Raw genomic sequence first — 15,851 nt, 5'->3', positions numbered from 1 at the left:
CTTTAGTCTTTCAAAGTTAATTTTTCTAATTTTAATTTTTTTTCCTATTTTTTTTCTTTGAATTTTTCTTCCTTCGTCAACCAACCTCTTATTTTCTAATATTTAAAAATCTTTTTAAATTTTCATTTTTACAGTCACTCTATCCTTTCATTAATTTAACCACATTTTTTGTATATATATATAAATTTTTCTTTCTTTAAAATTTTGGGATACAGTTTCTTCTAACAGACTAAAATACACCCTAAATCTAGTGTATGGCTTTGTTCTAGTCTGGCCTAATCACATTTTAAAAAGATCTTTTTTCAACCAACTTATCAGTTCCTTTTAAAAAATCTTTTTAAATTTTCATCTTTACAGTCACATTCCATCCCTCCATCATATTTACCCTTATTTTTGTATATATGTATGTTTCTCTTTCTTTAAAATTATGGGAGGCAGTTTCTTCTAACAGACCAAAATACCCAAAATCTAGTGTGTGGTTCTGTTCTATTCACCAGTCTAATCATATTCTTTTTTTTCTCCCATTTCCCCCTGCTTTTAGGTCTCTTCTGATTTGTTTAGATAATATTTTTCTGGGGCCGTTGTTACCATTTTAGCATTTTGTTCTCTCACTCATCTATTCTTCTCTGGACAAAATGACAAAACGGAAAAACTCAACTCAAAAAAAAAAAAAAAAAAGAACAGGACGCAGTACTGAATGCCAGGGACCTATTAATACAGACATTGGTAAGATCTCAGAACTAGAGTTCAGAATGACAATTATAAAGATACTAGCTGGGTTTCAAAAAAGCATAGAAGATACTAGAGAATCACTTTCTGGAGAAATAAAAGAAGTAAAATCTAACCAAGTTGAAATTAAAAAGGCTATTAATGAGTTCCAATAAAAAAAAATGGAGGCTCTAACCGCTGAGATAAATGAGGCAGAAGAGAGAATTAGTGATATAGAAGACCAAATGATGGAGAATAAAAAAGCTGAGAAAAAGAGAGACAAACAACTACTGGATCATGAGGGGAGAATTCGAGAGATAAGTGATACCATAAGATGAAACAATATTAGAATAATTGGGATCCCAGAGGAAGAAGAAAGAGAGAGGGAGGCAGAAGGTATATTGGAGCAAATTATAGTGGAGAACTTCCCTAATTTGGGGAAGGAAACAGGCATCAAAATCCAGGAGGCACAATGAACCCCCACCCCCAAAATCAGTAAATATAGGTCAACACCCGTCATCTAATATTAAAACTTACAAGTCTCAGGGTCAGAGAGAAAATTTTGAAAGCAGCTAGGGACAAGAGGTCCCGACCTATAACATTAGAAACATTAGACTAGCAGCAGACCTATCCACAGAGACCTGACAGGCCAGAAAGTATTGGCATGATATATTCAGAGTACTAATCGAGAAAAACATGCAGCATGAATACTATATACAGCTAGGCTGTCATTGAAAATAGAAGGAGAGATAAAAATCTTCCAGGACAAACAAAAACTGAAAGAATTTGCAAATACTAAACCAGCCCTACAGGAAATATTGAAAGGGGTCGTCTAAGCAAAGAGAGAGCCTAAAAGGAACATAAACCAGAAAGAGAGACAATATACAGTAACAGTCACCTTACAGACAATATATTCACCTTACAGGCACTATATTCATACCTTTCAATAATCATCCTGAATGTAAATGGGCTAAATGCTCCAAAGAGACACAGGGTATCAAATTGGATAAAAAAAATAAGACCCAACCATATGCTGTCCGCAAGAGACTCATTTTAGACCCAAAGACACCTCCATATTTTAAAGTGAGGGAGTGGAAAACCATTTACCATGATAATAGACATCAAAAGAAAACTGGCATCAAAAGAAAATAAGGCAATCCTTATTATCAGACAAATTAGATTTTAAACCAAAAACTATAATAAGAAATGAGGAAGGATACTAGATCATACTTAAAGGGTCTGTCCAGCAAGAAGATCTAACAATTTTAAATATCTATGCCTCTAACATGGGCGCAGCCAATTATATAAACCAATTAAGAACAAAATCAAAGAAACACATCGACAGTAATAGTAGGGGACTTTAACATCCCCATCACCAAAATGGACAGAGCACCTACGCAGAAGAGCAACAAGAAAATCAGGGCTTTAAATGACACACTGGACTAGATGGACTTCATAGATATATTCAGATCATTCCATCCCAAAGCAAGAGAACACATTCTTCTCTAGTATACATGGAACACTCTCCAGAACAGATCACATCCTGAGTCACAAATTAGGTCCCAACTGATGCCAAAAGATTGGGATCATTCCTTGCGTATTTTTGGACCACAATGCTTTGAAGCTAGAACTCAATCAGAAAGGGTAAGTTAGAAAGAACTCAAATACATGGAAGCTCAAGAGCATCCTACTAAAGAATGAATGGGTCAACCAGGAAATTAAAGAAGAATTTTAAAAATTCATGGAAACAAATGAAAATGAAAACACAACTGTTCAAAATCTTTGAGATGCAGCAAAGGCAGTCCTAAGAGGAAAGTATATAGCAATACAAGCCTTTCTCAAGAAACAAGAAAGGTCTCAAATACACAACCTAACCCTACACCTAAAGGAGGTGGAAAGAACAGCAAGTAAAGACTAAATCCAGCAGGAGAAGAAAAATAATAAAGATCAGAACAGAAATCAATGAAATAAAAACCAAAAGAACAGTAGAACAGAACTAAGAGCTGGTTCTTTGAAAGAATTAGTAAGTTTGATAAACCCCTGACCAGACTTATCAAAAAGGAAAGAGCAAGGACCAAAATAAATAAAATCATGAATGAAAGATCACAACTAACACCAAAGAAATACAAACAGTTATAAGAACATATTATGAGCAAACTATATGCCAACAAATTAGATAATCTGGAAGAGGGGCACCTGGGTGGTTCAGTGGGTAAAGCCTCTGCCGTCGGCTCAGGCCATGATCTCAAGGTCCTGGGATCAAGCCCTGCATTGAGCTCTCAGCAGGGAGCCTGCTTCCCCCCTCCCGCCTGTCTCTCTGCCTACTTGTGATCTCTCTGTCAAATAAAAAAATAAAAATCTTAAAAAAAAAAAAACACAACACAAAAGATAATCTGGAAGAAATGGATGCATTCCTAGAGAAGTATAAACTACCAAAATTGAACCAAGGAGAAACAGAAAACCTGAACAGACCCATAACCAGTAAGGAAATTGAAGCAGTAATTAAAAATCTCCCAACAAGAAGAGCCCAGGGCCAGATGGCTTCCCAGGGGAATCCTACCAAATTATTTAAGAAAAATTAATACCTATTCTCCTGAAACTGTTCCAAAAAAAATCAAAATGGAAGGAAAACTTCCAAACTCATTTTATGAGGTCAGCATTAATTGATCCCAAAACCAAAGACCCCATCAAAAAGGAGAATTACCAATATCCCTGATGAACATGGATGCAAAAATTCTCAACAGTAGCCAATAGGATCCAGTAGTAAAAAGGATTATTCACCATGACCAAGTGGGATTTATTCTTGGGCTGCAAGGGTGGTTCAATATCCACGAATCAATCAGTGTGACACAATACATTAATAGAACAAAGAACAAGAAACATAGAATGCTCTCAATAGATGCAGAAAAGGCATTTGATAAAGTACACCATCCTTTCTTGAATAAAACTTTTCAGTATAGGGATAGAGGGTACATACCTCAATAGCATAAAAGCCATCTATGAAAAACCCACAGTCAATATAATTTGTTGTATGGACATTTTAACAAGAGTTGTTCTTCAAATCCATGAGAAATGGAGTATCTTTCCATTTGCGTTATCTTTAGCTTTTTTAATCAGTGTTTTCAGTTTTCAGAGTTTAGATCTTTTACCTCCCTGGTTTATTATTATTATTATTATTATTTAAGTGGGCTCCATAACCAACATTGAACTTGAATTTATGACCCTGAGATCAAGAGTCACAAGCTCCACTGACTGAGCCAGGTAGGGGCTCTGGATTTCTGTATATTGATTTTTGTATTCTGTAACCGTACTGAATTGATCAGTTCTAGCACTTTTCTGGTGGCCTTTGGGGTTTTCCATATATAGTATCAAGTCATCTGTCAGTAGCAAATGTTTTACTTCTTCCTTACCGATTCGGATGTTTTTTGTTTTTTGTTTTTGTGGCTAGGACTTCCAATAGTATGTTGACTAGAAGTGGTGAGAGTGGACAACCTTGTCATATTCCTGATCTTCAGGGAAAAGCTCAGTTTTTTTACCATTAAGTACAATGTTCTCCTTGGGTTTTTTCATATATGGCCTTTATCTTGTTGAAGTAGGTTTCCTCTAAAACTACTTTGTTGAGGTTTTTATCATGAATGAATATTGTAATTTGTTAAAATGCTTTTCCTGCATCTATTGAAATGATCAGATGCTTTTCATCATTTCAGTTGTTTATGTGATGTGTCATTTTGAGTGATTTGGGAATACAGAATCACCCTTGCATCCCGGAATAAATCCCACTTGATTGTGAATGATTTATTTTTTAAAGATTTTACTTATTTATTTGACAGACAAAGCGAAAAAGGGAACACAAGCAGAGGAGTGGGAGAGGGAGAAGCAGGCTTCCCGCTAAGCAGGGAGTCCAATTTGGGGCTCAATCCCAGGAACCTTTATGACTTGAGCTGAAGGCAGGCGCTTAACAACTGAGCCACCCAGGCACCCTGAATGATTTATTTTAAATGTGTTGATGGATTCAGTTTGCTAATATTTTGTTGTAGATTTTGCATTTATGTTCATTAGGATATATATATGTTCACCAGATGTTCTTTTTTTCTGTAGTGTCTTTATCTGGTTTTAGAATCAGGGAAATTCTGGCCTCATGGAATGCATATGGAACCTTTTCTTCATCTTCTGATTTTTTGAATAGTTTGAGAAAACTAGGTATTAACTTTTTTTTTTTTTTTAAGATTTATTTATTTGACAGAGCATGTGTGCAGCAGAGGGAGAGGGAGAAGCAAGGAACCCCATGTGGGACTTGATCCCAGGACCCTGTAATCATGACCTGAGCTGAAGGCAGATGACTAACCAAAAGAGCCACGTACGCACCCTAGGTATTAATTCTTTAAATGTTGTTAGAATTCACCTGTGAAGCTGGTCCTGAACTTTTGTTTATGGGGAGTATTTTGATTACTGATTCAATTTCATTGCTTGTATTTGGTCTGTTTAAATTTTCTATTACTTCCTGATAGTTTTGGGAGGTTAAATGTTTCTAGAAATTTGTTTTGTTTTGTTTTTTAGGATGTACAATTTGTTGGCATATAATTTTTCATAATATTTCCTCATAATCCTTTATATTTCTGTGGTGTTGGTTACTTTTCCTCTTTGCTTATTTTGTTTGAGTTTTTTTTTTTGACAAGTCTGGGTCATTTATTAATTTTGTTGATCTTCTCAAAAGAACTGGCTCCAGGTATCATTAATCTGTTTTACTGTATTCTTAGTTACTATTTCATTTATTTCTGCTCTAATACTTATAATTACTTCCTTGTACTGGTTTGGGTTTTGTTCTTCTTTTTCTAGCTCCTTTAAATAAGGTTAGGTGGTTTGAGATTTTTCTTGCTTCTTGAGGTAGCCCTATGCTGCTAACAACTTCTCTCTTAGAATAGCTTTAGTGACACCACAAAGATTTCAGACTAATACCTGTTTTTACTTATTTCCATGTAAGTTTTTATGTCCTCTTTGATTTCTTGGTTGACCCATTCATTGTTTAGTAGCACGTTATTTAGCCTCCATGTATTTGTCCTCTTCCAGATTTTTTAACTTTTAAAAAATTTTTTAAATGTTTTGAGACAGAAAGTGAGTGCATGCACAAGCAGGAGAGAGGGGCAGAGGGAGAGAAGCAGACGACTCATTGAGCAGGGAGCCTGATGCAGGGCTCAATTCAAGGACCTCAAGATCATGAACTGAGCTGAAGGCAGATGCTTAACCAACTGAACCACCCAGGAGCCCAGTCTTTCCAGACTTCCTGTGGATGCATAGTGTTGTGTTCAAAAAAGATGAATGGTATGACTTCGATTTTTTGCTATTTGTTGAGACTTGTTTTGTGGCCTAATATCTGATCTGTGCTGGAGACCTATGCGCACTTGAAAAGAATGTATGTTTTGCTGTTTTAGGATGGAACGTTCTGAATGTATGTTAGATCCATTTGGCCAACATGTCATTCAAAGCCACTGTCTCTGGTTGATATTTTGTTTGGATGATTGATCAGTGTGAGTGGGGTGTTAAAGTCCCCTATTACTGCATTACTATTGATCAGTTCCTTTATGTCTGTTATTAACTGTTTTATGTATTTGGGTGCTCCTATGTTGGGTGCATAAATATTTGCAACAGCTTTATCTTCTTATTGGATCATCCCCTTTATTAACATATAATATCCTTCTTTGTCTCTTATTACTTTTTAAAAAAATTTATTTATTTTTCTCTTCACAGGGAGAGACACAGCAAGAGAGGGAACACAATGAGGGGGAGCAGGAGAGGGAAAAGCAGGCTTCCCATGGAGCAGGGAGACTGATGAGCGGTTTGATCCTAGGACTCTTGGATCATGACCTGAGCCAAAGGCAGCCAATTAACAGCTGAGCCACCCAGGTACCCCTAAAGTCTATTTTTTTTCTAAAAGAAGGTATATTTTGTCTAAGTATTGCCACCTGGGCTTTCTTTTGACATCCATTTGCATGACAGACGTTTTTCCCTCTCCTTATGTTCATTTAGAAAGTGTTTTTAGGTCTGAAATGAATGCCCTGTAGGCAGCATATGGATGGGTCTTACTTTTTATCCATTCTAACATTCTTTGTCTTTTGACTGGAGTCTTCAGTCCATATGCATTCAAAGTAATTACCACAATTTATTTATTGCGATTTTGTTCCTTTCTTCTCTTTTTCTCTTCTCTGATTAGTTGGCCTAAGTGATCTACTTGGGTTCCTTTCTCTTTATTCTTTGACTATCTGTTACTGGTTTTTGAATTGTGGTTACCATTAGGTTTGTAAATAACATTTTTAGCATACAACAGTTTATATGAAGTTGATGGTCACTTAAATTTGAACCCATTCTTTACCCTTCTCCTTCCCCCCACATTCGAGATATATGGTTTCATGATTTATATCCTTTTACTTTGTGAATCCCGTTATCGATTTTATAGATACACTGCTTTTGTGGTTCCTACTTTTCTTACTACACTTATGAACTGTCTTTCCACTCAAAGAGTCCCTTTTAACATTTCTTGTAGGACTAGTTTAGTGGTCATGAATTCTTTACCTTTTATTTGTCTGGCAAACTCTTCATCTCTGGGATGCCTATTTTAAACAGTACCTTGAGGCTTCCTGATGTTTTCAGGATTCGGAGTTTGCGTTTTTGCAAAATCCTATTTCTGAATCAACTGAGGCAAACAAACAACTGAAAGGCATCAAAATGGCTTCTGAGGCCTTTTTCTCCCCACCTTCGTCTGCACCCATCTTGTACTCAGTCCCCAACTCTGGCACCATTTTTGTCTATTCTCTCTGAACTTGCCTTTTCTACTAATCTCTCTGCTGCTCCCTCCTCTCCTGAACTGACTAAAACCTGCTTCTTTAAGTCTTTTAAGGACTAAATAAACCTCAAGTTCCTTATGTTTGGTGTACTAAGGCTGAATTATGAGCCATAGTTATAGTTCCCTGAAGTGACTGAGGACTCTCAGTAAGTCTGCTGAAGAATTTAACACAGTTTATCAAACTTACCACTTGGGTTTCTCAGATCTATATCCGTTATTCCATGTGCTTTAAGAAACAGGGCAAACACTGCATAACACTAGCTAGAGAACATCCTGAAAAATAAAACTCTAACTAGAACACTTGTTGGAAATCTCCACTGAGCAATTACAGTTGCTTTTCCTAAAGTCCATTGTCTGAAACAAAATTTAGGTTTGTACACAAAAGCTTGATGAACCTGTTCATGTTGATTACGAGGGACTCCAAAATGTCTTTAAAGAAAATTATGATCTTTCTTTAGACGCTGAATCTACCCAGGTAGCATTCAACTTTGTGTTTATTAATGTTCCAAACTGGGAAATTTCTCCTTTAGTTTAAAACGACCAGGATAAAAGGACAAACTGCCCACTCCAGATTTAGTTACTATGGCAAACCAGCCTGCCTGCATCCTAGATGAGTCACCTAAAAGACAGACTGCTAAAAGTATCAATTTTCAACTCTGGCAAATGAAGGCCCCTAAACACAAAACAAAAAAAAACCAACCCCAGTTTCTGCTATTACTGCAAAGAGCCCGGGCAGCTGGGCAGAGGGGTGGAGAAGGGAGGCTGTTATAAATGTAAGCTCTCCAGGCACTTTCAGCCCTCTAGTCAGTCTTTCTAATGACCTCCTAATTCCCAATGATGGGGCTCTGAGGAACTGCAGGGGCTCTTTCCTCTTAATCATTTCGGGGAAATCACTCTCCAGATTGGGAACAAATCTCTCTCTCCAAATTGACACAAGCGCTACTCTCTGTCATCCAGCCCACAGCGACCAAGCTGCCCCTGCCCTGGAGTAATAAAATGGCTCAGACAGCGGAGATCTCTAATAAACCTCAAAACGTTCCTGTTTCTGAATCTATTTCCTTTTGTTTAGGCTCTTTTCCTCTTAGTTATTGGACTCTATTCATTTATTGGGCCTAAATTTCTTAGAAATTCTGGCATGAGATGCTTTTCTTCCTCCCAAAGAGGGAAATAATTCTAGAATTTGAGAGTAGTAATCAAAATAGTCAACCAGGGCAATTAGATGACCTTTGACGTCTTCTATTTGTTCCTACTGAATCAGCTACCATCCTCTATACAGCTCCTCAAATGATACTGGGAGAATCCACAGTGCACCTTCCTTTAAAATTCAAATAGAGTCCTCAAAACTTCATCCCATAATTAATCAATACTCTATAAGTAAAGAAGCCCTTTCAGGTGTCAAACGCATAATATAAGATTACAGGGCCCAGGGCCTCACTATCCCCCTTCCCTAGTTCCTGTAATATGTATTTTACCTGGGAGCAAACCCAGTGGCTGAGGATGGAGGTTCTTCCAGTATCTCCAAGCAATAAATAACATTGCTGTTCCTCTCTTGGCACCCTCCTGGTCCTAACCCCCATATGCTACTGATATCCATTTCCAATGAAAGGAAATTTTTCATTGTAATTGATGTACGCAGTGCATTTTTAGTGTTCTAGTTGATAGGGAGAGCCACTGTCTTTTTGTTTTCATTTGGAAAGAAAAGAAGTACATGGAAGAACACCTGGACAGTACTTCCCCAGGGTTTCAGACAGTCCTTCCTTTTCACAAACCTTTGAAGTTGATCTGGATATCAGGTTTTCTGTAGATTCTAATTTCTAAAATGTAGATGATATGCTTCATTGCTTCCCTTTTCAAATCTCTTCATAAGAAGATAGAGATCCACCTGTTAAAACTTTTGGCCTTAAAAAATAGACGTACAGGGGTGCCTGGGTGGCTCAGTGGTTTAAAACCTCTGCCTTCAGCTCAGGTCATGATCCCAGGATCCTGGCATCGAGCCCCGCATCTGGCTCTCTGCTCAGCAGGAAGCTTGCCTCCTCCTCTCTCTCTGCCTGTCTTTTTGCCTACTTGTGATCTCTGTCAAATAAATAAATAAATATTAAAAAAAAAATAAAAAATAAAAAAGAGACGTACAATCTCCAAAGAGAAATTGCAGTTTGCTCAAACTCAGGTTGGACACGTAGGGTACCTGACCTCAGAGCAAGGACTACATCTGGATCCAGAAAGACTTCAAGGCATCCTGAATTTCCCCAAACACAAAAGTAAGTACCAGGTAAAAAGCTTTCTTGGACTGGCTGGCTACTGTCAAAACTGAACTCCAAACTTCTCTATACTGGCTCAACTTTTATATGCCTTATTTTAAAAAATGGCAAACATAACCCCGTTATTTGGAAAGACGGATACACAGCCTTTGAGAACTTAAAGCCTAATAAATAATAACTCCCCTTGCTCTTGGACATCGTCGCTATCAACTTCCTTTTTTTCCTTTGAATGTAAGAAGGAACAGAATGCCCTTGGAGTACTGACCCCAGAATATGAGAACCATCATGGACCCACAGGCTGTCAAAGCCAACAACTAGATGCTGTGGCACAGGGATATCCTCCCCTAGCCTCAGAGTCATTTCTGCCACTGCCTTTTTAGTTAAGGCCACTGAAGAAATAGAGGATTCCCTTTAAGAATCCTTGTGCCCCATGCAGCAGAAGCCATTCTGAATTCTCCTCTTACTCTTGCTCACCTCCTATGAAATCGTTATGCGAACTGCTCCTCATGTAACTCTCACCGCAGTTAGACCCTGCTATTCTCCCCTCCTTCACGGATGAAACCTCTCATGACTGCTTAATGTTGACAGCTCACCTTTTGACTCCCTGTGACAATTTACAAGAAACTCCTTTAACCAATGCAGATTTTTCATGGTTTACTGATGTTCTTATTTAAAGGGTAAGAACGGTAACAAATGTGCTTAGCATGTTATTGCATACTCCTTTTGAAGTCCCTGAGGCGGCACCTTTAACTACTTGAGCCCAAGAGGCTGAATTACACATCCTTACTTGAGCTTGTATTTTAACCAAGGGTAAAGCTACACACATTTATACTGACAGTTGGTATACCTTGGGGAGAGCTCATGACTTAGGAATATTATGAAAACAAGGTGTCCTTACTTCAAACGAGAATAAAAATGACTTATATGTCCAAAATGTATTAGACGTCATAGTTTTGCCAGTGGCTGTAACTATTATTAAGGTTCCTAGGCATTCCAGACTTAATACCCTGGAGGCCAAAGGGAACCACCTAACTGATATTTTGGCCAAAAATGCTGCAGGAGATCAACAGACAAACCTCTGTCAAAGTCCACAGAGATGTTCTCCCAAATATAATTTGGGAAAACTGACAAGTCATATCTAATAGTTGGCCCCAAGCAAACAGAAACAGTATCTGAAATGTAGTAATTGTTGGCTCAATAAAAAGAAAACTCTGGTTTGGACCAAATAACAATGTGGCCTTACCAGTAATACTAAGATTCCCAATACTTACCTCTGTACATGTATTTAACCTGTGGTCTACTGATAAAATAATAGCATTCATCAACTGATACTGGTGAGGGAAGTTAGTAAGGCTGCAAAAAGTGTGTACCTCACTGGTCCCACCTGTCCAAAGTATATTCCACAGAAACCTGCTTGGAAAAATGGATTTCATACAACTTATGCCTCTCGTGGATAAATATTTTAGTCATGGTTTGTATGTTTTCTCACTGGACTAAAGCCTTCCTTTGCAGACAGGGCAATAATGCTTTCACGGCTAAAACACTGTTAGAAAAGATTATCCCTACCTGGGAACCCTCTCAAATTTCACAGTGACTGGGGAACCCTTTTTCCTAGCCAGGTGCTTTGAAAAGTGTATGCTGTTTGTCCAGTTTTACAACACTTTCATTGCATATGTCCTTAATCCACACTTAATCACATGCAGTAATGGCACTATTAGGACACAACTCGTACAACTGGTAGAGACCCTCCAAAAACCTTGACCGGAAGCATTGCCACTGGTCCTAAATCTCAGATTTACCTGGTTTGGAACTCACAGACTCTCACCCTCTGAGAGAGTCACAGGATGCCCAATGTACTTGGCCCCTGCCTCCTCTGACCCACAGTAATAAAAGAAGATCTATTTCAAAAGTATAAAGATGTAATTGCTTCTGTCAAAAGTAACCATGTTGTGGCATGTTTTTCATAGTGCACTCTGGGGGTGACAATGACCTTAAGTATTACACCTTGCAACACAAGGATTTTTTGGTTGGAAAAGGCATCTCCAAAATCCTTACTACCTCACTAGAAAGTCTCTTATCAGGAACTGCAAACCAACCCTTGTGTCTCCCAAACTCCAAGGAAGACTCTTGGTTCATGTAACATATCTAAAGAAAGCATAAAACCCTGACTGCACCTGCACATCATGTAGTGACCTGAAAGTACAGATTTCCTGGAACTGAAGCAGATAACCTCTGATGACATGCTTTCCCAAGATATCTGGACTAGGCCATATGCCTTTTTTCTCACTCTTCTCTCTCATGGAAAGACAAAGTATTCATCTGCATTTCCCAATCCCTCAGGAAAAAAACCCTCTTCTTTGGATCATGGTCTTTAGGAAACATCCGTATGATCCCAAAACAAATGAATTTTTCACTGATTTTTCTGAAGGGTTAGAGGATTTGGGGCGCCTGGGCAGCTCAGTAGGTTAAGCCTCTGCCTTTGGCCCAGGTCATGATCCCAGGGTTCTGGGATCAAGCCCCGCATCAGGCTCTCTGCTCAGTGGGGAGCCTGCTTCCCCCTCTCTCTCTGCCTGCCTCTCTGCCTACTTGTGATCTCTCTCTTGATCAAATAAATGAATAAAAAAAATCTTAAAGAAAAAAAAAAGATTCAGAATTCACAAAAAGTTTTATTTCATCTGAACTATTAACGGACTTTGGATTCTTGTCCAAAATAACAGTTTCTGACTTTGCAAACATACTGGCTGTATTAGTTTTTTTTTTTTTTTTTTTAAGATTTTGTTTATCTTAGAGCAAGTGAGCACCCGCATGCATGTGTGAGTAGGGCAAGAGCCAGAGGGGGTGGGAGAGAGAGTGAGGATCTGAAGCAAACTCTGCACTAAGCCTGACATGGGGCTCGATCTCACAACCGTGAGATCATGACCTGAGGCAAAACCAAGAGTTGGGACACTTAACCAACTGAGCCACCCAGCTGCTTCCTGACTGAATAATTAATAGCACAAGTTGGTTCTAAACACTTCTTTCTGAGATAATACTATTTTAAAAACAATCTTTCAAGTTTTACTGTTTTGCAAAAAGTTCACCAGCTATTGCTTCATGATTATACCTGCACTGTATCTTCCAAAATGCACTCAGTTAATTCCTTCGGTGTGTGTCTGTAGTATCTACTATTCTGTTTTCATTGTTGTTTTAAGTGGGGACTTTCAGAAAGGAGACAAACATGACTCCAGGTTTGCCTTCACAGGGAGAACTTTTCTCCCCTATGTTGGAGTAAGTGCTAATAAGTATTTCAGCTGGCTACTTTCAGACTAAGAGTCCTCGCTTGGAATCTGGTTTAGAAACATCATACAATTTGAAATTGTTACTTCTGTTTTGCAGAAGTTATTTTAAGTTTTATACATATATTTTGTCTGCACTTAAACAAAATGGACCTAATAAAATGATGCTGGCCCATCCAACACAATCTCAAGAAGATTAGTGTGAGCACCTTAGAGTTTCTCCCTCTTAATCTTTCTTGCTACTCAAAGGCGGCTTTAAGTGGTTTCTAACTGCAATGCACATTCTTTCTGATATTGCATATGACAACCAGGAAAGGTCCTTCCAGGCACTGAGGGATAAAACCACCAAATATGGAAAACCTGACTTCATCAGAAATACTTTCAAAGAAACTTCATCAAAAGGGAGAAATGTGGAGGGTTGGCTAGGAAGATGGTGAAGTAGGACCTTAAGCTCACCTTGTCCCACAGATACAAGTATACCACTCACTTCACTGTAAATAACCCAGAAAATGATCCTGAAGACTGGAAGAACAAACTCCATAACTAAAGGTAGAGAGGAGGCCACAATGAAGAAAGTGGGCAAAGATGCGGTGTGGGAGTGAAATGGATTGTGCCTGTCTGTGATGGGGAGAAGGGTAAAAAACTAGACTTTCACACCAAGCAGCCCATGAATGGGGAGAACAAATCCCTGCAACATTTGCCTTTGGAAGTGAGAGGAGTTGAATTTTTGAGTTCTTACACCCAGTGAGACTTAAAGCCTAGAATTTTAAAAATCAGAGGGCCTGGCTCTGGGAGAGTGCAGAGAATATTAAGAAGCTGAGTTCACACCCTTAAAGAGACAGCACAACCAGCAACACAAGGACATACAGCACAGAACCAGCAGGGTTTTTTTTTTTTTTTTCTTTTTTAAAGATTTTATTTATTTGACAGAGAGATCACAAGCAGGCAGAGAGGCAGACAGAGAGAGAGGAGGAAGCAGGCTCCCTGCTGAGCAGAGAGCCCGATGCGGGGCTCGATCCCAGGACCCTGAGATCATGACCTGAGCCGAAGGCAGTGGCTTAACCCACTGAGCCACCCAGGCGCCCCCGAACCAGCAGTTTGAAAAACACCAAAAGCAGACAGAAGGGAGAGTGATTTGTTCATTTCAGAGTGTGGCCTGGAGACACAGGGCTCCTCCAGGAACAAAGGAGTGGCAGGTGCCATTTCCCTCCCTAGCCTCCCCCCGCCCCCATAAACAATGGCCACCTGTGGGAATGAGTGAAGCCAAGACTCATTACCTAAATTGCGTTCACCAAGACCTGCTGTCAAACCCCCAACCCTATGCTTCTGTGGATCTCCCTTCCTAGTCACAGTTGCTTCAGTACCAGAGCTGCAGATCCCTTCCCTGAGAACTATGGCGCAAACCCTGCCAACACATCTCCTAACCTGCATGTTTTGTGAAACCTCATTCCCTGTGAGGGGGCAGGTCTCATTTTGCAAGCAGACCACTGCACACTTTGTTAAAATGCACCCCTCACCCCTGCTGCAGACCAAACAATAGGCAAAGAGAATCTCTGCAGACAACTGGACTGAAAGCCAAAGAAGTCACGCCTCAACAGCAGAGAACATACATACGCAGCAGAGACTTCACGAAGTTCCAGGCCCTGGGGAACAGGGGACACTGCACTGCAGGGCCCTATAGGACTTCTCCCTCATAAGACTATTAGTGTTAAAAGCACAAAGTAGTTGACCTTCCAACACATAGAAACAGACACAGAAAGTCAGACAAAATGAGAAGACAGAAAAATATTTCCCACATGAAAGAACAGAGCCAAACCATAGCAAGAGAGCTAAGCAAAATGGAGAGAATATGCCAGACAGAGAATTTAAAGTAATGATCACAAAGATACTCTCAATGGACTTGGGAAGAGTGGAGAATATCAGTGAGACCCTTAACACAAAAATAAAAAAGAACCAGAGATCAAGAACATGATAAATGTAATTAAAAATACATCTGATGGAATGAACTGCAGGCTAAATGAAGCAGAGGAACAAATTAATGACCCTGAAGACAGAGTAATAGAAGGTAAGTTGAGAAAAGGAAAAGAAAGAAAATCATGCAAATTAAGAACAGTCTTTTAGGGAACTCAGATTCCATCAAGTGTAGTAACATTCACATTATAGCTATCTCAGAAGAAAAACAGAAGAGGGGGCAGAAAATTTACCTGAAAAAATAATAGTTGAAAAATTACCTAACCTGGGGAAGGAAACACATCCAGATCCAGGAGGAACAGAGATCTACCCAAAAATTCAACCCAAGGAGGTCTACACACCAAGACACATAATAATTAAAATGGCAAAAAGTAGCAATAAGGAAAAAAAAAGAAAGCAAGTAGCAAAAGAAAAGAAAACAGTTACATACAAGGGAAACTCCTTGTATGGCTATCAGTGGATTTTCAACAGAAACTTTCCAGGTCAGAAGAGAGTGATATGATATATTCAAAGTGCTAAAAGGGAAAGACCTGCAGTCAAGAATACTCTATCCAACAAGGCTACTGTTTAGAACAGAAGGAAAGACAATTTTTCAGTCAAAAACAAAGTTCATGGCCACTAAAACAACCGTACAGGAAGTATTCAAGGAGCCTCTCTGGCTGGAAAGGAAAGACCATATAAGTGAGAGTGTAAAAAAAATTTTTTTTCCTGTAAAAATCAGTCAAAGGATTAATAAAATAAAGAGATGACTATGACACCATACACTTAAATGTAGAGAGAGGAATAAAGAACGGGTTCAAA

General features: G+C 38.9%; 1 protein-coding gene and 1 long non-coding RNA gene across 2 annotated transcripts in view; both read right to left on the bottom strand.

Annotated features, from left to right (window-relative positions):
* WBP4 (WW domain binding protein 4) overlaps positions 1–15,851 on the bottom strand; it is a 69,235-nt gene that overhangs the window by 7,216 nt on the left and 46,168 nt on the right. The gene's annotated exons all lie outside the window — the stretch shown is intronic.
* LOC116574494 lies at positions 6,966–14,775 on the bottom strand. The gene is made up of 3 exons (XR_004279342.1): positions 14,764–14,775; positions 12,757–12,759; positions 6,966–8,415 (listed from the first exon to the last, which is right to left on the bottom strand). It is a non-coding gene; the product is annotated as an uncharacterized LOC116574494 (long non-coding RNA).

The sequence above is a fragment of the Mustela erminea genome, chromosome 15 (genome assembly GCF_009829155.1).
Source record: "Mustela erminea isolate mMusErm1 chromosome 15, mMusErm1.Pri, whole genome shotgun sequence".
NCBI classification, from domain to species: domain Eukaryota; kingdom Metazoa; phylum Chordata; class Mammalia; order Carnivora; family Mustelidae; genus Mustela; species Mustela erminea.
The sequence above is the reverse complement of the archived record's forward strand: the minus strand, read 5'-3'. Positions and strand labels throughout refer to the sequence as shown.